Consider the following 9010-nt stretch of genomic DNA (forward strand, 5'->3'; position numbering starts at 1 on the left):
CCAAAGGCCCTTTTCAGGGCCAGCCATATTTCTCGAAAAGAGATAGTCTTTGAATTGCCTACCCCTTTTTTAAATTTAAATTTAAATTTAAATTTAAAAAAAACTTTTTAAAAAAAAAAAATCCCATGTTAAATTTCCCTTGTACGTATAGTATCCCACGATTTATTCCCATGTTAAATTCCCCTTGTACGTATAGTATCCCACGATTTATTCCCATGTTAATTCCCCTTGTACATAAAGTGTCCCACGATTTTTCTCCATGTTAAATTTCCATTATACGTAAAGTGTCCCAAGGGTGTTTTTAATGCTAATTCCCATTATACGTAAAGTGTCCCCATTCACTACTTGCAGTACATATTACACAGTACACATTATACAGTACATATCATACAGCACGTAGACAGTAAAACACTTGAATTTTTAGAGGTGGCAGGTGGTGGTGGTAACAGCTCACCCTTGCTACACGACGATATTTTGAACACAAATTTGCTGAGAGAACTACATAGTCTGCTGAAATTTCTTCGCGGAACAAAACTGCGCTCATATCTAATCTGAATTTGAAATAACAAAACACTGCAGACCTGCTTTATTTTTGCATAATTTAAAAATAGCAAACAGACGTATATTATCGACTTGGGCACGTTGTAAATGTGCGCGTGATATGCATCTATATCCTGGCATGCACGATTCTCCAGTTCAGCCAAAACCCAAAACTACCAAACTCACTGAAGCGAAAGAAGAAAACAAAAAGTACATAACTGTCCTGAATGTACAATATTTAAATGTTAACAACTATACCCTTAACTAAGCCCATGTTTCACTCTGGAACGGATCAATTTTATACATCTTGGAGCGGTCACAACAGTTTTAAAATCCCGCAGTATCAAGTCCCCAGGCGTTGCAAGGAGCAATGTGCATGCGTTTACCTCATCTGAAAATTCTCTCAGCAGGTCTTCTTCCTTTCATTTCCCTACCATACCTAGTAAACAAATGTTCCTATTTGTACTATATTATTCATTGTAATTGGTCATGCATGTTGCTGTTTGATTGCTTTTTCAGTCTGGTATTCTCTATTTTCAAATTACTAAATTCCTTGTCCTTCGTCTCAGGTTTAACATTTTCGATTTTAGTAACTCCATGTCAACTCTTTTTGTTTCTTCGTTAATACCGTCTTTGTGTTTTGAAAGATCCTCCATCTCAGCTACATGAATCCGCCCCCAAATACCATACTTTTGTACAGGTATGACTTGCTTGAACACACCTACATGTATAGACAGTAGCTCACACTGACAAAATTTCGCAAGAAGCACAAGTATAAATTTAAAATTAAAACAAAAAACAAACCAAAAAAAAAAAACAAGCATGTGATTCTCAAATTATCGTAAACCAAACTAAAATGTTACAGTAATAACTAGTTAACTGCGTACCATATTTTTTAGGGTGATTACTGACCGTGAGGCGCAAACAATGTCACCCCTGACAGGTAAACATTGCAGCTCTGCAGAAAACGTAAACTAAGAGCGAGCGGCTCGCATCAGATGCATTTCATGATTTTGACTGACCTGTTAAAGCAGATGTCAAAGTTTCACCCTTCCTCTATCGATCCGTTTAAACAGCTCTCTCCAAACCTTCTTTGTCTATTTAGTACTCCGAAAATTGGGTTATCTTCTAAAGCCGCATACTTGCGTATTAGACGAAAAGCAGCGTCACCCTGTAGCAGGTTGTACTCATAAACCTGTGAACGAGTTATACTAGTAGTGTTTGAGAACGGCGAAGAAAAGAGACCCGATATAAAAATTCCTATCCACTTTTCTGCAATTAAACTCTGACATGTTTTCTAAACAATGCAGGTGTTCTAAATCTAGACCGAAAGCATTCTAGACTTGAATGTTGGGATATTTCAAAACTCCATACATTGCATTAGGGAAGAAACCACACTAAAATCGCTGTGTTTATTTTTTACAGGATACAATGAACCAATAAATGAGAAAGAGATTGATGTTAATAGCGTTGACATCAGTAGCGTGAACAGAGCAGTATTTACAATAGCTGGAATCCGAAGTGAATGTTGTAACTCATTAGACTGATGCCGGCGAGAAAATGTTGTGCCATTTTTACGTATTTCGACGGATGTTATTAATCGTACATGAACTATTTTGAAAGATCATGTTCTCGCCTTTTCTTTTCATCCACATATCACTCACTGGTTTCTATAGTCCACTTAGTAAGTCTTTGCGATCAGTCATAGTGAACACTGCTTGTTGTTTACAAAATTAGCGAATGTGTCATTTTAGTAAAACTAAGCAACACACACGTGCGTTTTTTGCTGGGAGGATGAGATGTAACGAATTACCCACTTCTGCTCTGATTCGTTTTTTATATGCATGCCCAAAATATTTTATTGATTTTGACGTTACTATAAGTAAATTGCAAACGATTTGATACTGTAATGTTGTCCCCATTGATTTAGCATGCAAGTGTAAATCATTTCTGATATCGGATAGTAAAGGCTATCTCTTAAGGATCACGGTACTAATTGTATGGAAAATGGGAACCAGTCTAGAAATGGGTGCAGATAAAAATAGAGTATATATGGCTTTGGCTGGCCAGGATTGGTTGATAATGAAAGTTATGTTTTAGTAAAAAGAATCTTTTGAGAACTTGTCACAATTGTAATTGAAAAAAAAAAACAGACATTGTTTAATTGATGGAATTTCAGACCTTTAACAGTCTTGGGTTTGGAACACTGATTATTTAGTTTTGCACCTGACTCTTTGGTGCAGAATTTTAAGGCACATATTTCAAAAACATGTAGGTCCAGAGAATATATATAGGTTTGATCATGAGCTCTCAGGAAGCTGACGTTACTGAATTTTTAATAGCATGTTGTTTAGATAGGTTTATTATGGAAATTTAATTAGTACCTTGAGTCCTTACATAATTTCCATTACAAAAGGATTACAGATTACTGATGCGGATGTGAAACAAGACAGGAGGATTTGCATGATGGTAGGATTGAAGATGCCGTAAAAAGGTGTCACGGTAATGTCTTTCTACTTTGGGCATGTATACAAGATTTATCTTGGAAAGAAAGAAGTAAAATACATCTATCGTAGAAAGAAAGAAAAGAATCCTCGATCAATAGCCGTCATGAATGGGCAGTAAATAAAGTCAAGGCAAAGTATGAACTGATTAAATGTATCGATTCCCCAAATTTTTCATCCACTGTTACGTAAAATATAAGGATGGTAAATCATATACGTTCAAAGATGGCGATGGAGTGCTGAATAATCAAGTACTTGATTTCAACCATTGAACAGTGAAAAAATATCCAGATTAAAACAATACGTATTGCATTTTAGTTTAGATTCTACCATATGCCAAAATGAATCTTTGAAATACGTATTGCATTTTAGTTTAGATTCTTCAATATGGAATCTATGAAAAACCGTGTTCTTTTCCAGCTCATTTAGAATATATCTATGACGGTTAAAAATGTTGCAGTGGGCGTGACTCAGAACGCTACAGGTGGATATCTACCATTTATTTTGATATAGTCATGTTACTGTCCCAGTCTATGGGGCTTATCTACTGCAGATTAAACTCATCATTAACGAGGACCATTTTGGATCACTTGAAGACACCTAAAGGATATAGCTCGCTCGAGAGCAATAGTCTATAAAGAATGGAAAGAGTATGTATGTGGCTTAATCGACCTCCCGAGTTCTAGCAAGCAAAAAGTATTGTAACCTTTGACTCTGCATTTCGTAGCGGTATTAAATTTGTACAGACAGAGGAAAAAGAGACAAATGAACGCTATATGAGCAAGAGGAAATAATCAAAAGCCAAGAGGATGATAGGCATAGATAAACGGCTGAAACCGGCAAGCATATGAGATAAGTAAGATCCACAATAGCCAAGTGAAGGAAATTAGCACAATGCATAAAATATAAATTGCGGCCTTGTGAGAAACATTTGCCAAAGAAGACTCTTAGTCACAGGTGGGCAAACTTTCCAGTGTAAGTGCCGCATACACAAATTTACACCTTGTCGCGGACCGCTGGCATAGTTCATTAAGTAAAATAATTAATATCTGAAATAGCAAAAACAAAAGGTTTTTCTAAATAACATCATAATTAATTTTCAGTTGTTAATATGTTGTTAATTTTTGAAAACTTAAACTTAAACTTCAAAAGAAGCACATTTATTTGATAAACAGAGTAACATAAACAGAGTCAGTGCGAATGATGACTTGTTCCTAGGCCGCATGAAAACCCTTGGCGGGCCGTAGTTTGCCCACCCCTGCTCTAAGCCATAAAGCATGGGTAGATCATACGCAAAATGATTGGCAGCAGGTGGAATATACACAAAGGACGGCCTCTATAAGAAAACTTTTGGGGACCCAAAAGAAAACATCAGAGTAAAATTGGAACCGGTGCCAACAACAACGGGTCCACTACATATTGAACCAAGTATGCCTGTACTGGGTGGCCAACACCGCCTATCTAAAATACGAGATTTGGCATTGAACATGGGAGTGGCTGCCGTTTAGCATACTTTTTATGTGAATACATGCTAGAAAGACTCGTGCAGACAATTATATACAATGAAACATTTTTGCCTATCCAGAACGATGACTGGAATCTGTGACAAATACACAAGCACACACACACACACACACACACACACACGGTACACCATAACCGTAAATTATAAAATTTAAAACAGACACAACTTTGAAGGAAGTTTTAAAGGCTATCACCATGATGTCTTCCAGGAGGCAAACGACCAGATTATAGCCATATAATAACAAAGGTCTCCATTTTCCTCGATGGATAAGGCTCTGAACATCTAAAGTCTAATATAGGAAATCCAATGTCTTTTCCATAGAAACGTCATGGACTTTGATCTCTTTAAAGACATATTCACAAGATGGATTCGAGGCACTCCAAACCAGCAAGAGCAAAATTAAGAACTTCAAGCCTCTTCAGAGAAGAAGAATAACATTTTGAACAATATGCAAGAGAAGGAGGTTATCGTCTCATCAAAATCCGAGTGCGAAGGAGTCCCACTTCTGATGCGAAAGAAAAAAATCCATCCGATGCTGCGTAGACTTCAGTCAACAAGCCTTTTCATAAAAAGGTCATTCCAGTTGCCAAATATTGAAGAATGCCTGAACACAGTCAGATGATGTTGTTATGAGCACACTGGACATGGCATCCGGTTACTGGCGGATTGATGTGGACTTGCCAATCGATACAAACCGGATATCATCATCCGTCAAGGGCTATTCGAATTCTCATGCTAAGTCAAAATGGATTTAACTAATAGAAAAGTTTTAAAATTTTGATCATTATTGTCTTATTTAACAAGATATATATATATATATATATATATATATATATATATATATATATATATATATATATATATATATATATATATATATATATCATCATCATCATCATCATCATCATTGGCGACTCGGTCTCGAAAGACCATGCGAATAGCGCCCTTGGGGTGTTGCCTGTCTCTGTTGGCAATGTCTGCTGTGGCTGTGCAGGCCTATACGTGAGTGACAGTCCCTACTGCAGTTGGTGCAGACATACTGGGAAGTCTGCATTACTGTGGTTGCTGTTGCGTTCTTCTTTCTCCTACGTTTCTCTGCCACCAACTGGCCTCTCCTCACATCAGCGACTGATATGCCATTGTTTACCATCAGTCTCCAGGTGCCTCGGTCCTCAGCCAGCTCTTCCCAGCCATCGGGTGAAATGTTGCATGCCTTCATGTCCCTCTTGCACACATCTTTGAAACGGAGTGAGGGGCGTCCGACTCTTCTCATGCCAGTGGCCAGCTGTCCATATAAGATGTCCTTTGGCAGCCTTCCATCCTCCATGCGTCGGACGTGACCCAGCCATCGAAGGCGGCGTTTAATTAGCAGGGAGTACATGCTGGGGGTTCTTGCACGCTGCAGGATCTCGCTGTGTGGAACACGGTCTTGCCAGCTGATTTTCAGGATGCGTTTTAGGCACCGTATATGGAAGGAGTTGAGCCGGCGTTCTTGCCTCATGTAGGTACTCCACGTCTCACTTCCATATAGAAGGGTGCTGAGAACGCAGGCCTAGTAGACTCGGACCTTGGTGTGCTCTGTCAGCGCGTTGTTTTCCCAAACCCTCTTTGTTAATCGAGCCATGATGGTGTTTGCCTTTCCAAGCCTTCTGTCCAGCTCCATATCAATCGAGAGAGTGTTGCTGATGGTTGACCCTAGGTAGGTAAAGTTGTTGACTGCTTCCAGGGTGACACCGTTGATTTTGATTGAAGGGGCAATGGTGGTATCTTGCACGCTGACATTTGTTTTTTCCAAGCTGATTGTGAGACCAAAGTGCGTGCAGGCAACAGCAAAACGGTCTCCCAGTCTCTGGAGGGCTTCCTCGGTGTGGGCCACAAGAGCTGCGTCATCTGCAAAAAGCATCTCCCTGATGAGCACAGCTCTCACTTTGGTCTTTGAGCGCAGTCGTGCCAGGTTGAACAGGCTCCCATCAGACCTGGTGTGTAGATATATGCCATCCGTGGACGTGTCGAAGGCGTAGGACAGGAGCAGGGAGAAGAAGATCCCAAAAAGTGTTGGTGCCAGCACGCAGCCCTGCTTCACACCACTGTTAATTGGGAAGGAAGTTGAGGATGATCCATCATACATGACTGTTCCCTTCATATCTGCATGGAAAGAGATTATCATGCTAAGGAGTTTTGGGGGGCAACCGATCTTACTCAGAAGTTCAAAAAGGCCCTTCCTGCTGACCAAGTCAAAGGCCTTGGTGAGGTCGATGAACATCATGTAGAGTGGTTGACCTTGCTCTCTGCTCTTCTCTTGGAGTTGTCGTAGGGAGAAGATCATGTCTGTCGTCGACCTGCCTGCTCTGAAGCCGCACTGTGATTCCGGGTACACACGGTCTGCCAGCAACTGCAGCCTGTTGAGTATGATGCGGGCGTACACTTTACCAACAATACTCAAGAGCGAGATCCCTCTGTAATTATTACAGTCACTGCGGTCGCCCTTGTTTTTGTAAAGGGTCACAATTGTGGCATCACGCATGTCTTGGGGGACTACTCCTTCCTCCCAGCAGCGGCAAAGTAGCTCGTGCAGTGGTTTAATCAATGCTGGTTTTCCACGTTTGATAGCTTCGGGTGGGATGCTGTCACTACCTGGTGCTTTGTTGTTTGGAAGGCAGTCGATTGCTTTGCTGAGCTCCTCTAAGGTTGGCACTTTGTCGAGCTCTTCCATGGTGGGCAGATTCTTTATGCTGCTGAGGGCTGCATCAGTGACTGACGTTTCTCGGGAGTATAGTTCTGAGTAGTGCTCCACCCATCTGGCCATCTGTTGCCCACGGTCTGTGATCTTCTCTCCCGTCAGGGATTTCAGGGGAGCGACCCCTTTCACTGTAGGGCCTAGAGCCTTCTTGATGCCACTGTACATGCCTTGGATGTGTCCGGACTCGGTACTTCGCTGGATCCCTTCACACAGTTGTTGCCAGAACGGACGCTTGCTGCTCTCAGAAGTGCCCGAAGTAACACCCAACGCATTGCTAGACAGTGTGCAAACGAATATATATATATATATATATATATATATATATATATATATATATATATATAACATTTTCAGAAGCAAATATCAGCATTCGTATAGGATAGGACTAGAAGAATTATCTTCATGATTCATCGTACAGGTTTATTGGTGTTATTTTTCATTACATTAAATTATTAATTTAATATATTTTGCTAATGCTTTTAGCAATAATTATATCAATTTCATACAAGTGTCGTGTACCAACATATCAAATTTACATCTTATAAAAAATTTTCAATTAACGTAAAACTAATGACAAGATAAAAAAATTATATTACCATGTACTTTAATTTCTGCAGCTACGGCCACAATTTGGCACATAAAATGAAAACCTCTTTATGTTTTCGATCAAGTATATTAAATACACAATGCACATAATATTTCCGAGTAAAATTTTTGTTGTGATTTAATTGTAAATGTATTTGTCACTGCAAAATGTATATAGAGAAATTATCCTTTGCTTTCTGACTCAGGGGATCCGGTATTTCATATCGCTTCGCATGGTCTTGCAATTTCTCGAGAAAGAGCGCCAACATCTGAGCATTTCAACGCAAGACCTATTCCAAGTTTTCATAGAACACAGACTGCCTGTCTGGTCGCCAAACTGAACTCACCTTTCAATATACTTATTACTTTACTCAAAACTCGTATTTTTATAACCATCACCCCACCCCTAATCCCCCAAAACCCAAACCACATTTTAATGTGGATTGAGAGCTCCCCTTTCCCAAGAAACTCTTTTCCCGGAAAACACTTCCCTTTGTGTGGAAAATGCCGCCAGATTTACCACACTGTGCTCAATAAATTGGCTTTATTATTCAAAACTCCTGCTTTTGTAAACTTCATCCCCGAAAATACCAAGCCTAAAATATCTCTTTAAGTAAATTATAAACTTAATATATTCGGAAAGAAATTTATATATAGGTAATCGCTACATTTCCCCCGTGTGAAATTTAGCAAATACGTATATAGTACCTTCTGTCTCCATATAAAAACCTGATTGTCAACTAAAAGAGGAGTTTCTCTCTAGAAATAGTTTCTTGGTGGGGGTGTATATCAAAAGGGTCTTGGTAAACAAAATTGGGAGGGGGGGGGCTAACATATTTGGACTTTTATCAAAGTAAGATCTTTATATCAATACGCGGGTGAAATTTAGCGACTTTATAGTGTTAGCGCTATCTTTATTATATTATAATTTATAACATAGTTTTATTTTAGTCATTTGGGTTTATGGCATTCATATTTTAAGTCTTTATATTCAGTAGCTAGCTTGTATTATAGTAAAAGTACATGTACATTTGTAGAATTTCATTCATAAATCAAGATCTATTGTAAAGGTCAAGTCAATTTAATTTTAACGGACAACGCGAAAACATTACACTA

General features: G+C 39.1%; 1 protein-coding gene across 2 annotated transcripts in view; it reads right to left on the bottom strand.

The window, feature by feature from the left end:
• Window positions 1-1707, bottom strand: part of LOC149781445 (cathepsin L-like) — a 78583-nt gene extending 76876 nt beyond the window's left edge. For both annotated transcript variants that reach the window (XM_089935523.1, XM_089935524.1), the window contains exon 1: window positions 1563-1707. The gene's annotated coding sequence lies outside the window, so the exon portion shown is untranslated. The remainder of the gene's footprint in view (window positions 1-1562) is intronic.
• Between the last annotated feature and the right edge of the window lie 7303 nt (window positions 1708-9010).

This window comes from Sinohyriopsis cumingii, chromosome 15 (assembly GCF_028554795.1).
Source record: "Sinohyriopsis cumingii isolate HCF-2022 chromosome 15, ASM2855479v2, whole genome shotgun sequence".
NCBI classification, from domain to species: domain Eukaryota; kingdom Metazoa; phylum Mollusca; class Bivalvia; order Unionida; family Unionidae; genus Sinohyriopsis; species Sinohyriopsis cumingii.